We start from the raw sequence: 25954 nt of genomic DNA on the forward strand, positions 1-25954 counted from the left end.
TTCGTGTCCAATTCTGAGCTCCAATGGAGGCAAGAAGTTGAACTCTCGTGTTTTCTTAACTACAGAATTAGAAGAATGCGAGCGAGGAACTTCAACATTTATAAAATTAGTCACGACAGAGAGCCCAAGCCGGTGATTTCTTGAATGCATTGGTAGAGCAGAATACAGTGAAATTGATCATCTGGACGCGAGGCAAAAAGAAACTAGCAATCATGCAAAAGAAGCAGCAATCTCATTTATTGATCTAGAGTCTACTCGTATAATATATGAGAAATCTGCAAGAAGGGCAATTGCTTTATGAATGAATGAACAATAATTGAAGTATTAGAAAAACAAGAGGACCTCAGGAAAACACAACTCGATTGTTCATATTTAACAGGAAACATATGATCGCAATACCCTAGAGTCATTAAACGTATTTTCATGCAACATATTAGTTTGTATGAAGAAAATAACAACTACACTTCATGCAGGAATGAAGTACAGGGACATCATTTTATTTTTACTTCAATTTTTATTGTACCTGTGTTTCTAAATGTACTTGACTCTCACCCCTTTCACTAATGTCCTTGCTAACGTCAGTCACACAAACTTACGGCCGCTGTTCCTAGCAGTGAAATAAACAGTACAGAGTACAGTATGTTTCACAAATATGTTGCATTTTCTATAGAAGAAAGAGCTTATATTATTGAAGTTTATTTTCACACAGGTATGGTGGGTAGCATAACTGAATTTATCTGTGTGGACTGAGCACAAGTGAAGATTAGAGTTACCGAGAGTACGGTACCCTATAATATGGCATGGTACTTAACAGCATTATTTAAACAAGAGTTTTGTTTTACTGTTTGTAGGTATGAAGGACGATGATGGAACTGGAATTACAATATAACCGAATATGAACAACAGTTTTTTTTTTTCCTCACAATTTTCTGATTATATCATTACAGAATATTTTCGTAGAAATGTCATTAATCTGGTAGATAAATTTAGAGCAACAGAGTGTACAGAAAGGAAGAAAAGTGTAACAAAGCCAACAAAGGTGACAGAAGATGCTGTAGAATATGCTAGAGAAAGGATGCAGCGAGGTCCTAATAAGTCCGTCAAGAAGTTAGCTGTAGAAATTGGGGTTTCTTACGGAAGTGCTCACAAAATTATCAGGAATAAATTAGGTTAGTAATATACTGAATAAAAGTAGACATTACATAATGTATATAACCGCCTGAAGACTTGAGTTTGAGAAAAAAAATTGTTACTATTCTACTGTTTTCTTTTATAAAATACTGTAAAGTAATGACCAAACTGAAAATCGTAATACTATATTTCCCTGTAACATAAATGGATACACTACTTTTCTCTCCTCCTATAGCTAGTAAAATGATTTGTTTACATATTGCACTAGCAACTCCAAACTCCTGTAATGGAAGGGGGGTAACAGTGTTTCCGAGTATAGCCAGGTTAATGTTAAAAATGTTAGTAAAAATAAAGTGATGTCCCTGTACAAACAGGCAACATATTTTATGTAACTGTGAAGCCTTAACTTAGAAATGTGAGAGTGAAGAAAGATTACGAGAACAAGTTCTTTGGGATAATAGATGGGAACAAAATAGCCATATTTTGTTTAAGTAACCACTAGTCGGATGTGTTATAGGCCTAACGACATTATTGACAGTTTAAGTGTTAGTACATACAATGAATTATTTTCATGATATATTACAAAAATATTAATGATACATGTTTTTATGGTTACATTAAACATGATTTTCAAAACCACTGCAATCAACTTAGAAGCAAAGGTGCAAAGATGCAAACGATATACCATTACCTATGGCGATCAAAGTAATGGACGCCGTGGATCTGTTTCTTTGTCTGAAAGGTCGTCAGATCTTACACAATTGGATTTTCTATAGCAGGCCTGCTCAAACAGCGCTCAACGAGCGCGCGCGCTCCTTCGGAGCGGGAGAGCGGTGTTTACCGCTCGCCGAAACTGAGAGGAAGATACGTCAGAATGACATAGACCTGCTATAGGTAGAGGAGAGGGAAACGACCACTCAGTTATCTAGTGGAGTGCAGTGTGTAGGCCTATTCTCAGTAACTGTTTCACGTTGTTTACCTATACTGCTACAGTACAGTATGGAGGAATCTAAAAGACAGAAAATAGCATTTAACATTTAACGATTTACAGCTCGAACTTATTGATCTTCAATGTGACCTAAGAGCTAAAGATCGTTTGAATAATACTACTAGCCTGGTTGAGTTCTAAAAAACTAAACATTAGCAATAATATCCACGACTACACAGGCTGGCTGTGAAAATGATTGCTATGTTTGGCTCAACATTTATATTTGTGAGCAACTGTTTTCTATAATCAACTTTAATAAAGGCAGACATCGAACATCTGTATATAACTGATGTTTCATTATGATCAGTAGGCTACTGTTCCTTTCAGCTGCCAACAGCATAAAACCTCGTTTTGATGTACTGATAAATAAAAATATAAGAAAATGATATTGTATATTTAAATAGCTATAGAATTTCTATTACTTCTGTAAAATAAATATGTCTTTATTAATTAATAATAGTCCAAGATAGTTTTGCAAACACTGAACGGGAATTCATTTCATGAACACTCGTAATAGTACTTCCTTTTGTGTACATTTTGTACGAGATCACCCCTTCTTCCAGTCCCGCTTTTACAGAGCGCAGCTAATATCTACATTCCACTCATGAGCTGTGAGCCGACTCGGAGAGCGCAAACCTTGTGCAGGCCTGTTCTATAGGAAGATGCAAGAACTCGATCCTGCAGCATTTCTTACTCAGTTGTAGTGAGCTGGTCTTCCAATTAGACGACCCTCGTTGTATTCCCGGCTTGCCATGTTGGGATATGTGTGAACAAAGCTGTCGTTGTAGGAGGATTTTTTCGGGGGTACTCCCGTTTCCCTCTTTCATTCCATCTCCTTCTAATTTCACATGGAATGGAATGGAATTTAAATGAGGGGGCAAGGATGACCCAGCACTGAATAGGTGGCAGTGCATCTAATGCAGGGACACTGAAGGGCCCTTGATATGGAAATAAAGACAGACGTAAAAATATTCTCCAGAAATGACGCGGGACATGGCATCATTCGTCGGAGTAAACAAATCATAAACATATATGAAAATTGCTAATGACAACATTAAGTTAATATCATTAGTGATGTTCTTGACGATTCTTAAGCTTTAAAATTACGTTTTATGTTTTATTTACCGTTGCCAGAAATAGAGATGGTTTTGTATACCTATAGTCCTATGACATGGTACAGTGTCCCAGAAATCTCACATCATGTGAAAAACTGTCAAGTCTCGTATCACACCTCATCCTGGAGGTTAATTAATATTGGTGATATGGCAGTGCCGTAAGGAGAAGTTGTGAATACTCCGAGTGAAACGAGACTGAGAGGTGAATAATATGAATATAGTTGACGGTGTGGATCATTTGAATACTGTTCGGAGAGTGGCAATGTAATAGGGCGTCTCAACAGGTTTTTTTTTTCCTGTATGCCTACCAAAAACAGATATGCAGTTAAATTCCTCTTGAAATGTGTTACTAGCAACAGAGCGCCCGTTGACTAACAACTCAAAGACAAATGAGAACATTTAAAGGCAAAGCTTTTGAGACAACGTAGTTGGCATCCAACGTGACGGATGTTACCATCAGCAACTGTATCAATTTTATTCACAATGAGAATGGCAAATAAGCCTACTCCTCAACCACTCATTAAACCAGGAACACACATTTCCTCCCCTCATGGTTAGAATATCCACCCTTCTCTATATTATGTCCTACATTATCGGGCTATACATCATTAAAATCATATCATAGCCAATTGGCTGGTTTCCTAACTTGACATCTCATCCTGCATGCAATTTTTTCGTTTTTTTTTTTCTCTCAGGAGCAAAGGTAAATGTGTACACCCTTTGACACGGAAATTCGTGTGGTTCACAATAAACCTGGAACGGAAACGGCAACGAGAACAAGAACGAAAATATTGTTAAAATAAATAAATTTAAATGTGAGAATTCACAATTAATTTTCACGTTCCCTTTCCTGGGCTCCGGAAAGCTTTTTGTTAATTGTGAATGCTCACATTTAAATACATTTATTTTAACAATATTTCCGTTTTCATTCTCGTTGTCGTTTCCGTTCCCGGTTTATTGTGGACCAGCCTTAAGTCCCATCTCGGATTAGCTCGGTAATTATCGTGTGCGTTGTGTTTGCACACGTGCGTTTTACATAGAGAGATTAGAAGTCCTAACTTTGTTAGAGAAAAAAGATCTCTATCGCTAAGCCATAAAGGCTTCGTAGGGAATATGTCGTTTCGTGACATATAGGCCTACTGTAGATACGTCGCTGCTAGAGTCTTGATTTCATCCTCGGATTGCGATGCTTAACACTTCCCCGTGTGAATCTCGCGTTAACTCGAACGACACGGACAAATTTACGCTACAGGACAGCGACCATTTTCATTCCAGTACAAATTTTCCCACAGTCATATAATTCGTCTTCATTTGGTACATGGACATTTCATCCACCATTAAAGGATTCGTCCATTTTCAATATTTTCCATCATTATCATAGGTCCACAATTATTTTATCGATTTTCTTTTGTCCACGTTTTTTCGTCCATTTTTTTAAAGTCGATTTGAAATTTTGCCATACAACTAAATACAAGATAAGTTGAAATGTAGTTGATAGAAAACAATTTCATCATTATTAATGTGTTTTCTTATGGTTTTTATGATAGTGAAATCGAATTTAATCTGTGTGCGAGAACTCTTAATGAGGAATGAAATTTATACAGTACAATTTCAAAGGTATTTCATATATAGGCCTACTGCCATAGTTACTTCCTTCGTCACGGCAAGGATAAAATATGTAGCTTATAACAATTACATATATATCAGTTTCACTCATTCGCCAAAAATGGAGAACGATCGTATTGGTGGTGTGAAAATCGTGATATACGCAATGCCCGTTGTGTCACAAATAGGAATATATATACATGCTGTATTTAAGGAAGGTAAGCACAAACATGTTGGGAATATAGGTGAAGTTCCGTCAACTACAGGTGAACATTTTACGATACCCTAGAGAAGCACAATGTAAAAGAGGAAGTAGAAAATAATTAATAACTTATTTAAATGTTTCTTTATTTCCCTCCAAAATTAAATTTGTACTTGATTTCATTGTATATGACTGAAATAAAGTTGCCTAATATAATTTTATAAATAATATAATAATCCTACAATTGATCATAAATATTGTAGACTAAGAAATGTGGACTAAAAATATATGGAATGGACAAACATGTTTTAGGATTTTTCAGTATGGCAGACGAAATCGTACGATTTTTATAAGTTGACAATATATGTGGAAAAAATTGCTATGCACATAAAATTACTCGGGACTAAAATCTCAACTGGACGAAAATTTATGGTGGACGTAAATATTGTGGATGAAATGTCACTGGACAATCAGTCTGGGAATCACTATTTTCTGTGTCAAGGAGTGTACATACTCTCCCAAATACCCGGCATATTCCATATATGCAAAAGCATTAAAAATCGGAGCCTCTGTTTTTGCGTGCCGCCTTAGGAACGTCAGGGAGAGCTTTTACGATCCTCACTTGCCTAGTGCAAGGGCTCGAATCCCTTGTCTAGTGAGGGCAGCGACGGCCCCATCTCACCACCTGCTCTGCCCAGGTTTTTAACATCTTCGACGATTCTTCTGTGCTCCTATTCAGTCCTGCTAGTGACATATATTCCCCTCATGTGGTAAGTATTAAGGTAAAACAATTTTTGGCTTTTCACTTCCAAAATTCTCTTAAGTTATATCAAAGGAACTTCGGAAATCTGAGTGAGACAAGTGGCCAACAGGCTCGGGGCTCACACAATCACTTCTTCTCAGCCCCAAATTCACTTGCAAGGACGCGCGATCGCGTATCTTTTAATTGTTTCTCCTCTCATGTCCCCTTTTTTCACTTCACTACCTAGTAATTAATGAAATCGAAAGAATTCGTTCTCAGTATTTTAACTATCATCTACTAAAAACAACGAATTATTAGATCAAAGAAGTTCATCATCATCATCATCATCCTCATCATCATCATCTACTTCAAGGAGTCCCCATCTGTGGAGTAACGATCAGCGCGTCTGTCCGCGAAACCAGGTGGCCCGGGTTCGAATCCCGGTCGGGGCAAGTTACCTGGTTGAGGTTTTTTCCGGGGTTTGCCCTCAACTCAATACGAGCAAATGCTGGGTAACTTTCGGTGTTGGACCCCGGACACATTTCACTAGCATTATCACCTTCATTTCATTCAGACGCTAAATAACCTAGATGTTGATACAGCGTCGTAAAATAACCCAATAAAATAAAATAAATCTACTTCAAAGAGGACCGATCCCGATCCATTCCGACTCAGAGGTTATCTTCCCATCGTAGTCGTCGTCGACCAATACTTCGTTTTCCTTTTGGTTTGTATTCATAAAGGCATCTAGCTGGTCTTGATAGTGTCATTCTTTGTATATGTTGGAACCATTTTTTTTTCTCGAATCATACTATTGAAGTCAGTTATATGCAGTTTATCTCGTATAACATCGTTCCGCACTTCGTGTCTTAGGATATATCCAGGCACATAACGTAAGAATTTCATTTCCGATGTTTCAACCATTCTCTTATTTTTGTATTCATGGTCCAATTTTCTGATCCATACATTAATACAGGTAAAGCCATTGTTTTGTAGAATTTAAGTAATGTTTCCTTTCTAACTTTATTTTTCAATGTTCTTTTGATTGTTCCACAGAAGTTCTGAAGCTTGTGTACTTTATGCTCAATATCTCCTTGTTGGATAGATGAAATTTCGCATTCTAGATAATTGAAACTTCGAACATGTTCAATGGTTTTATTATTTATTATTATTTTTTATCTTATGCTGTATTTACCTTGAAAGGCTATGCATTTTGTTTTATCAGTTGTGACATTATTTTGTTTAGCTGATAAGCTGATATCTGTAGTTGATCTTCGGTTTCTGCAAAAATGACTTGGTCATCAGGAAATAAAACTGTATCTAAAATTGTTTTACCTACCTTAAAATGACGTCTTAGCTGAGTTATTTAAATAAATTAATTCAAAATATCTCTAAATTCAATCTAAACTTTACACTCCATATTTAGTTCAATTATTCCATGTACGTAGGAGACTGACGAAATACTCTTTCCAGTTTGACGACACGATAAAACCTATCGTAAAAACAACCCCAAGGCGAGTGAATCCTGGCGGTTGAATTTACAGTCCGGAGGTACAACAGAGATAGCTGAAGCAAGTCTATAACTGTCACCAGATGCTGACTACGTGTTGCAACGGTCTCGCCAAAAGATCATGGGAAATGCTTCGCCACGTTATCGGTTCAGCTACATGGTTCTCAATATTACATGAAGATGTTGTAGGTAGGTCTACTTATGGCTACCCATCCCTATCTGATATCCCTTGTACGCCACTATGCATTAGTTCTTATTATACAAATTGTATGAAATGGGTGAAAGATACGGTGAAATGTAAACTAATTGATTAACTAGTGGACTTACTCGTGTTAATTATATAAGATTTGTGCGGCTTACAGCTGTTTCAGTGCTTCACGCACCATCCTCAGAGCCTACTAGATCTCGGCTTCATCTCGAACTTCTCTGCCTGTTATGTAGGTGTGTTTGATTGTTGAAAGGTGTTGAAGAGTGGAGTCAAATAGTGTGTATGTATGTGTGTGTGTGTGTGTGTGTGTGTGTGTGTGTGTGTGTGTGTGTGTGTGTGTACTGAAATTGATCTGTGTGTTGAGAATTTGATCGGGGTATGTTTTAGTGTGTTTGTATATTTCGTATTGTTCTAGTATGTTGAGTTTTTGGTTCTTGGGTTGTATGTGTAGGATTTCCATGTCCGCATTTATGTTATTGTATGTATGGTTAGCATTGGTTATGTGATCGGCATATGTAGATGTGTTGTGTCCTCTGGTTATTGCTTTAATGTGTTCTTTGTAGCGTGTTTGGAATGATCTGCCTGTCTGTCCTATGTAGAACTTATCGCAACTATTACATGTGAGTTTGTATACACCTGTGTGGTCGTATTTATTTGTTTGTGTTTTTTGTGTGTTCAGATGTCTTTGTAGTGTAATAGTTGCGATAAGTTCTACATAGGACAAACAGGCAGATCATTCCAAACACACTACAAAGAACAAATTAAAGCAATAACCAGAGGACACAACACTTCTACATACGCCGATTACATAACCAATGCTAACCATACATACAATAACATAAATGCGGACATGGAAATCCTACACATACAACCCAAGAACCAAAAACTCAACACACTAGAACAATACGAAATATACAAACACACTAAAACACACCCCGATCAAATTCTCAACACACAGATCAATTTCAGTACACACACACTATTTGACTCCACTCTTCAACACCTTTCAACAATCAAACACATCCACATAACAGGCAGAGAAGTTCGAGATGAAGCCGAGATCTAGTAGGCTCTGAGGATGGTGCGTGAAGCACTGAAACAGCTGTAAGCCGCACAAATCTTACATAATTAACACGAGTAAGTCCGCTAGTTAATCAATTAATTATATTCAAGTGTTAAAAGTAGTGTACTCAAGTTTCAAAATGAAATGTAAACTATTGGTGAAAAAAAAAAAAAAAACTTGCACAGTTGAGGAAATGAAATAATTCTGGAGGAAAAACTCATACTCCGACCTCTTCCACCACAAATATCACGTCAGTTAATGGCGAATATTAAAAGTAGCCTAATTGCAATACGTGTGTTCGTCTAAAATACGCGCCAAACCTGTAAAAATTACAGATATAGACTGTAACGAGCTGCAGTGCCAGAGAAGAAGATAAGCCTTCTTACCTCAGAAGGAGAAGATTTTATGCCTTCGTACCAGGATACACTCAAAACAAACATGTCTCCTTGAGTGACGTCTCACTCGTTGTCTAGATCTTGATAAGGCTTCTACGCTTCCTGTCTTTTCATATCTTATTTTTAATTAATTGATTTCTGCGAAGGCAGGGGGGCTCGTAAAATTTTATTTTCACGCCTCTCTCATTTCTTTACACTTCTATGCATCTTGAGATTTCGTAGATGTAATATTTTGATTATAAAATTTATCGTAATTTCATTATTTATCGAGTTTAGTAGGCTCCAAAGGTAGTAGATAAACTATGAAAAAATAGTGAAATTCACATGCCATAGGCTATAGTGCAGGACAGAAATTGTGGACTAAACTCTTAGGGAATAATGCTATTAAAATAATAATTATCCACATTTCAGTTATTCTAATTTGAATAACCCAGTCGAAAAGTAACAACAAAGCATATACGTAGATAGGAACATATTTTTAAACGTCCTTCTCACGAAACTTAGATGAAGCTTACAGGATAGATTTCAAACAAATTAGAAACTATTTTCAACGTTTAAAATTTAGTGAGTCTATTGTACAACGTAAGGGTTGGTCGGAAAGTTTCATTCAACCACTTAATATATTCATTAATTAATTCCATATTATATGCTAACATAATTTGTTTTCGTAAAATAACCGTTGAAAGCTTACTGAGACGTAAGAAAAAAAATACCTGGGGCTTAGCTTCTCCCGCAACAGTTGCTGTTGTACGCAGGTACTCATGCTCACTGCATTATCCATTCATCCACGATTTATATAGGCATTCACCCATTTATCAATCCTTACACATTACAAAAGTATTAATCGACTATCTATATATTTATTTAATATTAAACTATCCGAAAATTTCGTATACTGTACATCCACGCATACAGTTCTCTAATCAGTTTATAATCATTATCATAATCATCACCACCACAATCATAATCGCCACTATCATAATCACCATGATCATCACTATCACCATGACCATCATTATCCTTCATGCTTTAGGCAGTTAATTGCCTGTAGCAATTTACATAATGAGCCGTTCAGAGCAAAAGTGGTGCAAGTCAAAATTGGGTAACGAGGTTTAAAGTAAACATTCTGTAAAATACAGCACAAAGTAGCAGTTAATATGTCCTTCGTGCTATCCACTGACTAATAATAGTTTAAATGAACTGAATATTAATTGCTACTTTGTGCTGTATTTTAGAGAATGCTTACTTTAACCCTCATTGCCCATTTTTTACTTACACCACTTCTGCCCTGAACGGCTCATATCTTGGTCTGTCCTACATTTTGTCGGATGTCCAACGTTTCTGCTCCCTATAGGTAAGTAGGTTTTTAGTTTATAGGATAATCTGTTAAAATCCATTCTCACTTACAGGTATGTTCCTTTATTTATCTATTCTTCAATTTCTATAGTAACCACCTGCATATAAGTAAAAAATCAATCCATCCATGCATACATCCATATACACTATTCATATTACACCTACGTATAAAAACACACATAAATCACTTATGTATATAGGGTAATGGTTGGTAATATTGTGATACTACTATTATGATAGGCCTAGTTCTTTTTGAGAAATTGTTTACAATTTTACTGAGCGAGAGGAAGACCGATTTCTTGCGTCAGCGTATTAAGGGAATGTTCGTGAACAAGTTTCTGCACAAAACCGGTCCTTCTCTCGCTCAGTAGAATTGTAAAAAATTCTCGAAAGGAACTATCACAATATTATTAGTATCACAATATTACTAACCTTTACCTTATCCATCCATCTTCCTAGGTAGTCTAGAAGTTATGCTAACGGGCTGAAACGTGACCGAAGGCTTGCATTTCAAGAACGATAAAATTACGAAATGAAGCTGGGAGGTCCATATCATAGATTTACTACAAGTAAAGAACAACGTCTCTGATATAAGTCTCCAGGCAAGAGTCATCGACCATTTCTCTCGCTCATGTTGAATTTCGATCCTGAATATCCTCTGCATTAAATAAAGAGCAATTATCACCATCACCATCACCACAACCACAACCACAACCACTACCACTACCAATACATCCTTCAATCTATTCCTAAATTCATTCAATTTGGCCATTTATAGAACTATTAATCCATCCATCCATCCATCCATCCATCCATCCATCCATTCCATATTCGCGTATTCATTCATCACAAAATGTAGGCCTATTCCTAACTGAAAATGTTTGTGTATGATAGAAAATAAATATGAAATAGATTCTTAATCATATAACAGTCCAAAACAGAAACGACGGAAAGCAGTTGCAGCTGCAAAGAAAATAAAACGAACACCGAAAGAAGAACAAGAAGAGAAAGAATAACGGTCAGGCGATGGAAGTGTTCAAAGAACATTCGCCTTCTATTGTTATCTGTCCCAATTAGTCCCGAATAGGTTCGTTAATATCGCAAGGGAAGTATCAATTTCGAAAGTACGAGGCAGGTACGCTTCACAAAAGACAGTTGGATGTGAGGTCGGTTCCAGCCAGACGTGCAGAGATGTTAGTAGGTGGTACGAAATTTGCATGATGAGAGATAATAATGAAAATGTAGGAAACAAAGCTCCCACTACGAAACAATGAGTCACTTTATCACACTGTAGGCACCCACCGTAATGGATATCGCGTTCATCAATCTAAATTTCTCTCATATGTCTCCTCCGCGCGCGGGCAAGATGTGCTGTAATCAGATTGTCACGGTCGGAGGGGGTGACGATCGCGGTCTTGTATCGCGCAACGGTTTGCATTAAACATGTACCGCGGGATTTCTTGTTTCCCCTTTCTCAAACAATCCATCACATGTTCGCTGCACTTTCCTATCTGTGCATTTAAATCTCCCGAACGTAAAGACTATTTCTTGAAATAACATTGTCCTACAACCCACAACGAGTTTTCGGTTTCAGTAACGCAATAAAAGAACCAGATCTTCGCTATGGTTGAAAAACACACTACTGTTGGGAGTTCACAAGAGTGCAAGCCTAAAAAACATAGTATGACCACCGGCAGTCCGACGTGCCGAGCGCATTACAAGTTTCCGCAGGATTTGACTTTCTAAAAACATTTTCGCGAGTCCTGCAATATTAAAGTCATAAGAATAGACACGAACATTACACTTTGATTAAACCATAGTGAAAAATTTGTTGTGAGCTCGAACTAATTTCGGAATGTAATTACACATGAAGTGAAAATATACACGCCTTTCCTTAATTACTTCTCTTATATTTTATCTGTAGCCTGGAGTTTCATTACTTCAACTGATTCTGTGAATTTGGAAAATATTCAAAGAAAATTTATTTCCTTATATGCTCTTTCGATTCATATCCAATTCCTCTGACTTTAATTACGAGATTACCTGTAAATATTTTAACTGTTATAGCCTTTATTCTAGACGTCAAAATCTTGATTATCAATTTTTTTGCAAAGTTATCAAGGGTGATATTGATTGTGAGTCTATCATAAATAATATCAGCCTTCGTATTCTTACAAAAACATTTTTACAACAGAAATTCAAAATCTCTTTCTCCAGTCTGTACATGCATAAAATATGCCATTTGCATGGGAACAATTTAGATCCGTTTAAAGCATGGTTTTGTATATTAGTATTTACTGTTCTTGTTCTCAATTTTATTTATGTATGTTTTTCTTGATTTAAGATATTTTATTTATTCTTGCAACTTTGTATCTTCTGTTTATTTATTGTGCTGAACTATAATTGGCCTCTGGCTGTTGTTCAGCACACAAATATAAACAAATAAATAAATAAATAAACAAGTAAATAAGTAGGTATGTAAATAAATAAGTAAATAATAAATAAATAAATAAATAAATAAATAAATAAATAAATAAATAAATAAATAAATAAATAAATAAATAATCTCCATTTGCAAACCGAAACAAAAAAAAACACTCCGACCACTACAACTGGGTAACGTATTCTACATGCTTCTGTAGGTCTATCCTGATACAGCACATAACTTATTAATTTTATGGAATTTTCGGAAAATGTCGTTAAAAAAATCTAAAAACTTGATTGGGGCATTTAAGACATGTAAACTCAGAATAAAACTCACTCAATAACTCGTAATTTTACTCAAAATTCAAATGGTCACTTCGTATTTCTGCAGGATCAATGAAGTTTAGGCCTATATGGTGGAAAAAATTTTACATATGAAAAATAATTATATTTTCTACTCTTCTTATCTCTATTCCCTTTTTTTTTTTTGTTATTGTTCATTGTTTATCTTCTTCTCTATCTTCTTCGTCTTATCGAGGAATGGCAATGGTAAGAAGAAGAAGACCCTCCAAGATATAGGCTGCTGTTAGGATATTATTCCTTTTATCAAAGTTTGAGGGATAAAAATTTTCATTCTGATAATTATCACTAAGGAGAAACAATTAAAAGGTACACGATCGCGCGTCCTTGCAAGTGAATTTGAGGCTGAGAACAAATGACAGAGTTCAAGATAGAGGCGGCACAAGAGAGCTCAGTGGCCTCTTGGGCCCAAAGAAAATAGAATCTATTCTATTTTCCTTGTTTGTGCCGACATCAAATGCATACCTGACGTTCCACGAAAAAAAAAAAAAAAAAAAAAAACATTTAAAAAATGGACATTTTGTTTTAACTCTAAAAAATAAAATGATGTTTTAGTTTCTAAATCTGTGCTTATTTTGGCCCTATGATAATTTAAAGCCCCTCAGAACGAATTTAAAGGAACCAGCGCGTTGTGTGGAGCTGCAACCCTTTAAACTGACACTCAACTATCATTCTGACAGACTTTATTCTTTATTCAAACTAATTTTATTAACTTCTAACTTTTTTACTTCATTCAGTTCATATTTCACGGTGTTATAATTATAGGAGAAAAATGTGTGTGGTAGACATGTATAGGAAGGAAGGATACCAATAGTATATATCATGTGCATGTTGTATTTTGATACTCGTTTTCTCGATTTTCCAATTTTCAACATTTTGTAATATTCAGAATGCTACAGATGCAACAGATGCTATTGACTGGACAATGTACTGAAGGACACACCCCAAAAACGCAAAGTGCTAGTGTCTTGTCTTTGACGCAGTCAGTGTGCAATAATTTAATTTATTTTTTTTTTATTTATCTAACTAGCTAGCTAGTGAGTACAAATTACATTTATAAAACAAAAATATTTCTAGCCACTACATTAAGAGTCGTGTACGGTGTGGTCTTAGCCAATAATATAATATAAAATTTACAAGGACAGTTTACTAAATACAGTAACTAACTTAGTTCAAACCAATAAATACAACACAAGAGCAAGAATAAAGAAGAACGAGAAAAAGAGGGAAAAATACACATTTAATATAAATTGACAATCCGACAGAAGCCAGTGATATTCAATAAAAGCATCAATATAGTCGACAGAAATAAAAGGTAAAAAAAAATACATTTGTTAATATTATATATCATGGATAATTTTACAAATTTCTTTTTTAAAAGTTTCAATTTTAAAATATTTCAAATTTGGAAAATGGTTTGTAATTTCATTATAAAGTCGTGGGCCGAAACTAGCACCATGTTTAAGAGCTGCACTTGTATGACATTTAGGCTCAATTAATGGGAAAGTAGGCTTTTGTCTTGAGTAGGCCTACGATATTCATGTCGATTAGATTTATGTTTTATTTGATTTCTGTGGTAGTAAGTTAGTAAACTATATTTATAAATTTCTTCAATAGGCAATACATTAAATTCTGTATAAATCAAATTTGTTGGGTAATCCATATTTTTGGTCAGACAAATTTTTATTAATCTTCTGTGTAATAAAATTAATGGATTAAGTACAGATGATGCTACTCCACCCCAATTTATGATACTATATTTTATTAATGATTGTACCAAAGCTAAAAATATTATTCTCAATGTCTCCTTAGTGATAAAATTTCGAAGTATTATGAATTTATAAATTGTCTTTCTTATACTTGTACACATGAAATCAATTTGTTTATCCCAACGTAAATGCTGGTCTATAATAATTCCTAAATATTTAAATTTTGTGGAAGGTGTTAGATGTGGGCAATTACAATAATTATTTGTTAAATTCATTACATGAAATATTATGTATTACTAAGTGATAATTATTCATAGGTGGAGGTAAACCTTTCGTCGTTAAAGAAATAAGACTGACAACTGTGATTGGCAGATTGTTGACGTGATGTGTTGTATACCTTATTTTATTTCAAGGAGTGCAGTTCTGTGTTCAAATAAGCCACCGAACTGCACTCCTTGAAATAAAATAAGGTATACCGTTGGGTGGTACCGTTCTCAGCTGCACTGGCAAGAAGTGCTCACTGACTGAATTTTTATTCGACACGCGCCAAAAACGCTGGCACTGGCTATACCGCCCAAGACTTCACCTCAGCCTATTTTTTTTTTTTACTATTACAGATAGTCGATGAAATGAGAAGAAGAGATTGTTATTGAAAATGAAAGGAAGAAACTGGAGTACCTCATGAAAAAGCCGTCTGCAACGTCTGATTGTCCATTACAAATTCCATTACGGAAGTCAAATCCGGGCAGCATGAATGGAACACCAGCGCACTAGCGCTGAATCACGTACGCGGCTAGTTCTTTCACTTAAAAGTCTAATCAGCGCTAGTGCATTATATCTTCTATCTTCTATCCTGGAGACGTATTTTATGGACATTCTGTATATTTCTTAACTTCTATAGAAACAAATCTCATTCATTTATTCATCAACTTTTGTTTTTCTTTTATGTAAACGTTATTTTAAGAACTTTTCGGCAATTTCAAACGTCCCATGACTCTCTAATAACCCCACTATCAAATAAAACGGTATTAAATGTAATAATGTTAATAAGAAACTATTCGTATATTTAGACATATGTTGCATTTCGAACTATGGATAGAAGACAATTTTCGTACAGTGAGTCGGAATTCTTAAGAGTTCTGCTCTTAGATTTTCGTGAAGACATTTTAACCGATTCGTAGTAAGACAAGTGAGTTTTCAATTGTACTCTATAGTATGTGCATTATATAAATGAAAAATCTGCAGCAGCCAGCAATATCCCTATGTTTACTCCAGTAGTACAACAAAAGATCCTAGGAATTCCAATATCTGAGGAATGGGGGAGTCAGCGGGGTTATAGGAATGTTTACAAACCGCCCGAGGGACGGACAGCGATATGGTTCAATTTCTCAATAATTTGAATACTAAAAGCAGTAACAATAATAACATCATGTTTTCAGAAGAAACCAACAATTCAAGAAGAAATAATACGTAGCTGCAAGGGACAAAGGCGCAGAAAGTGCGTGCTCCCGACGATTACAGATCTCACGAACACGGCTCTACGGTCGCACGGTCCATAGTTCGTACCCTACGGCTAAATATGTATATGCATTGTCCCTTCTCTCCTGCTTTCATTTTTCTAACCGTTTATGTAAATTATTATTTGGATATGTATATATTATATTATCCGAGGTAAGAAATTCTTCTCATTGTAACGTATGTATTTTAGAAGTCCTCGTTTAAGCAATATGAACTTTATGTGGTGAAAAATTCTACGTGAAAAAATAATTACAGGCTATTTTCTACTCTTCTTATCTGTCCCGCGCCGTGGCGTCGCGGTCTAAGGCATCCTGCCTAGGACTCGCGTTACGAAATGTGCGCTGGTTCGAGTCCTCATAGGGGAAGAAATTTTCTCATGAAATTTCGGCCAATGTATGGGACCGGTGCCCACCCAGCATCGTGATGTACTTGGGGAGCTACGCTAGGTAGCGAAAATCCGGTTCAGCAAACCAGCTATAACGCTGGGGGATCATCGTGCTAACCACACGATACCTTCATTCTGGTTGGATGATCGTCCACCTCAGCTTCGTCATATGAACGTGAGGCCAGCAGCCGGCTGGTCGGACTTGGTCCTTCAGGGTTGCAGCGCCATGGATTTAGTTTTACTTTTTTACTCTTCTTATCTCTATTCTCTTTTTATTCTTATTCTCCACTGTTTATCTTCTTCTCCATCTTCTTCGTCTTATGAGAAAATAGCTATTTTATAAAAACTTAATATTTTAAAACCTTAATCGAAATCCTATTTATTCATGGTCCGATAATTATCACAATAAAAAGTTTTATCCCTCAAACTTTGATAAAAGGAATAATATCAGATTTCCTAGCAGTAGCCTATACAGTATGTTGGAGGATAACAGTTGCCCCTCCTTCCCTTTTCTTCTTCTTATCATTTATCCCCTTTATCTTCTCTCCTTACTTATATTTCTTCTTATCCTTTATTATATTTTGTCCCGCGCCATGGCGTCGTGGTCTAAGGCATCCTGCCTAAGACTCGCGTTACGGAATGCGCGCTGGTTCGAGTCCTCATGGGAGAAGAAATTTTCTCATGAAATTTCTTCCAGTGTATGGGACCGGAGACCACTCAGCATCGTGATGCACTTGGGGAGCTACGATAGTTAGCGAAAATCCGGTTTCGCAAACCAGCTATAACGGCTGGGTGATCATCGTCCTAACCACACGATACCTCCATTCTGGTTGGATGATCGTCCACCTCTGCTTCGGCATGTGGACGTGAGGCCAGCAGCCAGTTGGTCGGTCTTGGCCCTGCATGGGCTGTAGCACCAAGGATTGTTTTTATTATATTTTAATATTCTTACTTCTTATTTTTTGTTATCTGTTATTTCTCTCATCTTATCTTCTTATACTTTATCTCTTATTCTTCTCATTCTTCATTTTTGCTTTCTTTGATTAATTTCTTATCCTTTATCTTATCCATCGCCTCTTCTTCTGTCTTTATTCTTCATATTCTTCACTTTTACTATTCCTTTCTTCTTATCCCTTATCTTTTCCCTCTCTTTATGGTTTATCATCTTCCATTTCTCTCTTATTTTGTTCTTATCCATTATATTTTTCCTTTCTTTTTATGCTTCATTTTGTTCTCTTACTCTCTTCTTATCTTTTTTATCCTTTATCTTCTTTTTCTCTCTTTTGTCTTATTTATTCTTTATCTTCATTGCTTTCTCTCTTCTTTTCTTATCGTTTGACGTTTATCTTATTTCTTTTCTCTATTTTCTTTATTTTCCTTTCTCTTTACCCCCCCTTCTCATGTTCTTATCTTTCCTCCTCAGCCTAAATGTTCTGCCTCTTCTCTCTCATTTTTCCTTTATATCCGTCATTTTCTTCATTTTCTTTCTTTTTTATTTGTATCCTTTATCTTCATCACTTTCTCGTTTTCTTCATGATATCCTTTACCTTCTGGACTCCATCTTTTCTTTTCTAATCCTTTATCTTCACCTTATCTCCTTATATTTTTACCCTTCATCTGCTTTTCTCTTTTTCTTCTGATTCTTCTGCTTCTTGTTTCGTCATTCTTCTTCTTTTCCTCCTCTTAGATCTTTTTCGTCCTAATTTCATTGTGCAGGGTGGCCTATCTGTTCTAGTCTCAAAAGCCATTCAATCTTTTTTGCATCTCCTCAGACTTTGTAATTCTTCTTATAGACCTATTCTCTTGAAGAGCACTTTTCGGAACTCTTTCATAAAGCATTCATTCCGCATATTCCAATATTTTTAACTGTACTTCTACAATTTTATACGTGCAGAAAATATTTTAATGGTCTTACTAATAAAAACTCTATATACAAACGTTTAACTGTCTTATACTTACACAATGAATAGCTTGTTTATAAGTCGTGTGCAAATTCCTTACTATAATCACTACATACGTTGTGTATAACAGTATAACTGTTACACAGCTACGTCATAGTTTCGTCATTACTTCGTTACGAAAGGTAATAGAATATCTGAGGTTATCTATTGCATCCGGTAGAGTGCTCTAGTGTGCCGTGTTAAGTATCGATGGTACACACTGGTTCTGATCGATTACCACACTATATTTTGGTCAAAGAGTACAAGCTACAGCAATATTATTCCTATTATTATGTGCTCTTTAGTTTGTTCTTCTGTGGTTACAAGGCAACCATCATCATAAATGGACAGTCGATACGAACAGCTGTTAGAGGGGCGGCCATTTTTTCTCTATATACAACACTTAAACATGGGGTTTCGTGTATATAACTATTGCAAAGCAATTCCCATTGTATAGTTGCAGACTGTTTATACATCCATCGCTTATGCATGGTTTATTAGTAACGTTTTCTGTCTCAACTCTGCATGAGTCTCGTATAAAAACTATACACGGTTTATTAGTAAGACCGTAACTCTACAAGCATTGGTTAAGGGAAAAAGAGACATGGAGGTTTAACCCCTCTTCCATTTGGGAAGAAATTAGTAACTTAGAAAGTGAAATATTTTAATGTGATACATAATACAGGTGTTACACACACCATTTGAAATCGTGAACGATTCCCGCCTAATGTGTAGCAAACACGTTAGGGCTACGTCATTGTCACACGTGGAAAAAAAAAAAAGTGTATCTCCTTCAAACACCCACTTTTAAAAATTCTGGACACAGACCTGACACTCTATGACCAACATTTCGAAGCCTGTATAAATTTGCATAATTTCTTAACAGCTTATCACCAATGTGCTAGACAACAGCATACCAGCATACAAGCTAGCCTCAGACAGTCTTGTAGGTAAAAAAAAACCGATTTATGTAGCATCTGTACATAAACCAAAGAATACATGACAAGAACGAGCTGTTTGCGAATGGAATATGAATATCATCATCCTTCTTCCTTTTTGCGTCCATTCCACTGATCCAGAATGTGCAGGGATGTGACAGTTTTGTTCTTACATTTTTATTCACATTGTTTGTGCATGAGGTCCCGAGACAACCCCTCACCTCCGGAGAGAATACAAATCGAGCCCCGCATTCATCCCCCAGGCCTGGTATTCTTGCCTCATTGATTGGTGGAGATGTCTGGCAACAGGTTGTACGCCATTATTACGCCGAGAGCAACGCAGGAGAGAGTTGTGGGGACTCGCCGCGGGGAGGCACTGCATGATCTTATCAAGAATTTTGAGTTCGCTGGCGCCACATCCAATGTCCCGTTAGAAATAGACAGACGGTCTCGATGGCTGTTTTATCTTCTCGGCGTCTACCACGAAATATAAAATAAAAATAAACTTTTTCGGAACTGTTATATTACATAAAAACGAAGATATTAGGGGAGTACTAGGGAACTACATTGTTTTGAAGTAACTGTTATACTTCTTTTAAATTGCAGAGAGAATGACAACTATATATTAAGACATGCATTTATTTCGCCTAAAAATCTACTGTCACATATAAAATAATAAACTTTTTCAGAATTAGACTACTGTACTGCAAAGCGTAGCCTACTAAGACATTTCTCACGAAATATTCGTAACAATAATATTCGTAATAATAATAATAATAATAATAATAATAATAATAATAATAATAATAATAATAATAATATTTATTTATTTATTCTGGCGAAGTTAAAGCCATGAGACCTTCTCTTCCACTTAGCCGGAAACAAAAGAAGCAAAAATAAAAGTTAATAAATTACCGACTAATTAAAGGTAAAATCTCTATTTCTTCTTCTTTTTCTCAAATTTGAGAAATATATTCGATCGTTTATTTGTTTCGTTATATACCTTCGTTGTATCAACTATTACGTTATTTAGCGTCGATTGAATTTGTAATAGCTATATTGTACAGTAGTGGCAAAAAAAAAACCGGACCGACCCTTATAGCTGATTTCAGAGCCTTGTTCACTCCAGAGCACGATAGACTGGTAACCAAGACTTTCGTGGTTCGAATCCTGCCTGGGAAGGAAACTTTTTTTGTTCCTTATTCCAATTTATTCCCAATACTTTTCGATTGCTGGTAAAATTTATGTTCTGGGAATAATAAGTTATTTAAGTAGTGAAATATCGCTGCAATCGAAAAGTATTGGAAATAAATTTGAATAAGGAAAAAAAAAAGTTTCCTTCCCATGCAGGATTGAACCACGAAAATCTTAGTTACCAATCTATCGTGCTCTGAGGTGAACAAGGCTCTGAAATCAGCTACAATGGTCGGTCCAGTTCTTTTTTGCCACTACTGTACTTGGCGAGATAAGGCGGATGATTCGTCTGAATTATCTCACATTCGCATTACGGTTGGGAAAAACCTCTGAAAACCCAACCAGGCAATCAGCTCAAGCGGGAATCGAACCAACGCTCGGCGCAACTGTCTCGATCTCAAAAGTCACACCACCAAAGTCATGTGTTCTACCAATAATTCGTTTTCTTTTTTGTTATATGTAAGAAGTTCTTTCGGAAATTTTCCTGCATTCATTCTTAGTAGGCGTACACGTTCTTTCAAGTCTTTTATTCTCATTTTTTTCCTTACTTCATTTTTTTAATTTATCTAGCTTATAACATATTTTCACTTATTTTACAAATTTCACTTTAGCTGCTTGAATTATAAAAATAAAACTGCAATTAACGGAAACAAATGGATAAATTGGGTTGCAGTAGTGTCAGTAAAACTAATAGGTCATGTTCATCGCTTCAAGGATCAAGGAAGAGTGAGTGAAGCAGTGAAAAGGAAAAGGTAGCGTAAGGGCCTCAATATTTCAAAGAAGTCGGCGCCTACATATGAAGCGATCGATATTTTATTCGCCAAAGAAAACAAAGTGTAAAAATGAATCATTCTGTAACGAAAATTTAAATTCTAAAACAAACATTTGCAAAAAAGTACGAAGATACACTCATGAACAGCTTGGAACAACTGAATATTCAATTGATAACAGAGAGATAAATGTTTTGTCCTTGCCAGGAGCTGAACCCAAGTTTCTAGTGCCCCGTTCATAGAGGATGGAGCATATTCTGTTTAATTGGCAACGCTGGATGTGACGCCCACGGACTTCCTGCTCCAGTTCTAGCAGGGGCAGACAGTCTGGGATGCTGGAGGATGAAAAAAAAATCGCCGCGAAGTCACTCCTTATGCCGCCCTTTCGGGGAAGTGAAGGACATCAGGGATTTATGATTACTTTTTCCTCTTCCACACATCGAACTGCACATTGCTATTAATAAAGTAGGCTATGTTGTTCCATCTTCAATTAACGATTGACGAAAGTGTGTGTCGTCTCGTAAGATGGTCGAATTGTTTCCAGGGATTAATGCGCAAATTTTGGATAGTCACCGTGTTGTTTGGTCAACAACCTGAAAACAGGTTTGAACGTCATCAGTAATACCAATAAGGTATCACTCATGAGGAAACTGAGCCAGGGTAGTTAGAAATTGCATTTCACACTTGTTTTATAATTTCGAATATTTCGAGAATGGAAAACGCCCATACTTCAAGGAAAGTCATTATTTCCTCGAAGAGCATCGACCCATACTTTGTATGAAGTTTTAATCGCTTATTTAACGGCGCTGTATCAACTGCGAGGTTAACTAGAGTTAATGAAATTAGTGATAACGAGATAGATGTTCAAGAGGTCCGTGACATTCAAAGGTTGGGGGACCACTGTTTTATACAGGGTGATTCATATACAGGTGTTTAAAAAATACGGGGCATAATTTCAGGTATGTATTTCCCACATGTAGACAATCAAAATAGTTCATTACAACATGTGTCCGGAAATGCTTTATTTCCGAGTTATGGCCTTCACAACATTGAAATTCACCGGAACGTTTTTCTTTCCGCAGGTCGTTGCCGTCAAAGGAGACATTAAGAGGGCACTCTGACAGTTCATTCCGAGGCGAAGGTTACATTCAGTGTTGTGTAGGCGTTAGACTGTGCGACATGTATTCAAATCAAGAGCTGGCAGAGATACACTTCATGTACGGTAAGGAGGACGGCAATGCTGCGCTGGCTCGCCTTTTCTACCAGGAGAGGTACCCACAGCGACAATGTCCAGATCGGAAGACATTTGTACGTCTCCATTACCGTCTGTGCGAGTATGGAAAATTTAACGCTCCTGGTTTGGGAAGGGGACGACCAAGATCTACAACTCCAGAAGTACAGGAGGAGATTCTGGAGGCTGTGAACATGACTCCTTCTATCAGCACACGAAGGGTAGCGTTGCAAGTCAATGTTCCTCATACGACTGTCTGGAGACTGTTGAAAGAGTATCAATTGTATCCTTATCATTTGCAACGTGTACAGGCCCTGTCACCAGCAGATTACCCTGCACGAGTTAGGTTCTGTCAGTGGTTCTTGCAGCAGTGTGGTGTAAATCCGAACTTTCCTGCCTTAGTATTATTTACAGATGAAGCACAGTTCACACGAGATGGCATAACAAATTTCCACACCAATCAGCATGTATGGGAGTATGAAAACCCACATGCAACTGTTCCATCTCATCACCAGGTGCGGTTCTCCCTCAACATGTGGTCCGGTATCATTGGTGATCGATTAGTTGGACCCCATGTACTTGTAAATAGACTTACGGGGCAGGCGTACACGAACTTTCTGGAAAACACCATACCTCATGTTTTAGAAGACACTCCACTGATCAATCGTCAACACATTCACTTCTTGCATGATGGCGCTCCTGCACACTTCAGTCGTACGGCTCGCCGGTACTTGTATCGAAGGTTTCCTGATCGATGGATAGGTAGAGGTGGCCCAATTGCTTGGCCTCCACGCTCACCTGATCTGAACCCTCTCGATTTCTACTTGTGGGGCCATTTAAAATCATTGGTTTATTCGTCTCCGGTGCCTGATTTGGAATCCCTTCGGAATCGAATTGCTGCATGTTCTGAGGACATACGCAATACTCCTGGAGTTTGGGATCGTGTTCGCAGGTCAATGAGACATCGATGTGAGGTCTGTATTTAAGCAGGAGGTGGACATTTTGAACATCATCTGTAATGACAACGACCTGCGGAAAGAAAAACGTTCCGGTGAATTTCAATGTTGTGAAGGCCATAACTTGGAAATGAAGCATTTCCGGACACACGTTGTAATGAACTATTTTGACTGTCTACATGTGGGAAATACATACCTGAAATTATGCCCCGTATTTTTTAAACACCCTGTATAACTAACACAATTCTTTCTTTATTTCAAAACGAATGATGCTAGCCACAATTTGTTATATCTTCTCAAGTAAGCATATTTTTGGGAGATTACAACCTCTATAGCAAATGAAAATTCTTTATTTATTCGGCCGTAAATTCACATAATGACCAGTTTTTAAAGTCAAATTAAGCAGGAGTTTTGATTCCCTGTCATGAAATGTGTAGATTTTATTTTTTATTCCTTATTGTCGACAGCTGTTTTCGACTTTTTGTTTGTCACTGAAAATGCAGTACACATTAAATCAACGGCTCTTCCTTGTGAAGCAATACTGGATTGCGAATTCAATTATAGCTACTCGAAGGGCATACCAGAGAGAATTTGGTGTTCGTAATCCCCCCCAAAAGAAACACAACACTGGGATTAGTAAACAAATTGGAAAAAACTGAATCTCTAAAAGAACAATAATTTTGATGACAATAAATATACAGAATAAGGAATAAACATCTGCGCATCTCGTGACAGGGAATCAAATCTTCTGCTGTATTTGACGTTAAAAATTGGTCATTAAGTGAATTTCCAGCCGAATGTTGTTGTTGTTTAGTCAACTGTTCGAAGACAGGTCTGAACCTCACAAGTGATACCAAAAAGCACCCCTTACAAGGCAACTAGCCCAGGTGATAATGGGATAGGTTGGCCAGTTCCTTTCCCCCTCCATTGCTTACATCCCGATTAGCTACATGTAAAATAAATAAAGAATGAAACAGACCGTATGCTTAATGTTCAATTCTATCGATGAAGACGAAAATCCAGCATGTGTCTAGAAATAATGCGAAATTTGCATTAAAGAAGATAATTGATAGTTTCACTACTTAATGCAGAGTGATTTATATAGAATTAATACATTTCTTTCTTCATTTCAAAACGAATGATGCTAGCCACAATTTGTTATACCTCAAATGTAAGCATATCTTTGGGAGATTAACTAACCTCTGTAGCAAATGTTGAAAATTCTTTATTTATTTTACATGTAGCTAATCGGCGTTGTAAGCAATGGAGGGGGAAAGGAACTGGCCACCCTACCCCATTATTTTCTGGCTTAGTTGCTTCATGAGTAATGCCTTACTGGTGTCACTTATGAGGTTCAAACCAGTCTTCGGACTGTTGACTTCACATAATATAACATTCTTAGTCATAAAACTTCTGGAAAAAGTAACGTTGGAAGACCGACAAAACATTGAATCGATGAAGATGGAACAGACTACGAAAGGAAGTAGATGATTATAACCACCGTCGTCGTCATCATCATCATCATAACCTCACAACATCTTCCACGGTTTTGAAGCGATTAAGAATAGGCTATTATTGCGAGCATCTTGAATGTTTCCACATTATCGAAGGTGTTGCTTGGTTGGTTTCCAATGCCAAGATCTTGAGTAAGTCAATGGCCTTTCTCCACTGATCTAACTATAATTATTAGTATTCATTTTCGATTTGTGTTCGTCACTACAATTTGCGGCCCTGAAAATTAAGGATAGAAACAGCCACTAATTTAGTTAGGATTAGACGTTAGAAATGTCATAGCTTCATCACTCAGAGTTAAGCAGTATCAAGTAATCATTAAGAGTGTTCATTCATTAATGGGGAAGTTTCTTCACTACAAACCCAGCATTCTCCAATCTTCCCTCTTTACCGCCTTCTTCTTAATCTCTGCATACGATCCATATATCTTAATGTTTTCTATCATCTGATATCTTCTTTTGCCTGAACCTTTTCCCTGTTCATCATACTTTCGAGTATACAGGGTTGTTTCAGATCTCTGCTAACGAATTTGAATGTCATCATGTGTGTCAGTTGTCTCACGACATCGGAACTGTGGCGTGAGGTGACAGACCGGTAGTGAGTGATCTCATAGTCAGAGTGCACGGCGACACACAGCAGAAATTTCCAAGAAAATCGAGCCTTTTTGGGAGGGGTACATTACGACCCTTTCCAATGCCAAGT

At 36.7% G+C, this 25954-nt stretch overlaps 1 protein-coding gene across 1 annotated transcript in view; it reads right to left on the bottom strand.

Annotated features, from left to right (window-relative positions):
• The window catches only part of LOC138699819 (protein Wnt-5b-like), a 2020855-nt gene that overhangs the window by 1239457 nt on the left and 755444 nt on the right, over positions 1–25954 (bottom strand). The window lies entirely within an intron of this gene.

The sequence above is a fragment of the Periplaneta americana genome, chromosome 5 (assembly GCF_040183065.1).
Source record: "Periplaneta americana isolate PAMFEO1 chromosome 5, P.americana_PAMFEO1_priV1, whole genome shotgun sequence".
NCBI lineage: Eukaryota > Metazoa > Arthropoda > Insecta > Blattodea > Blattidae > Periplaneta > Periplaneta americana.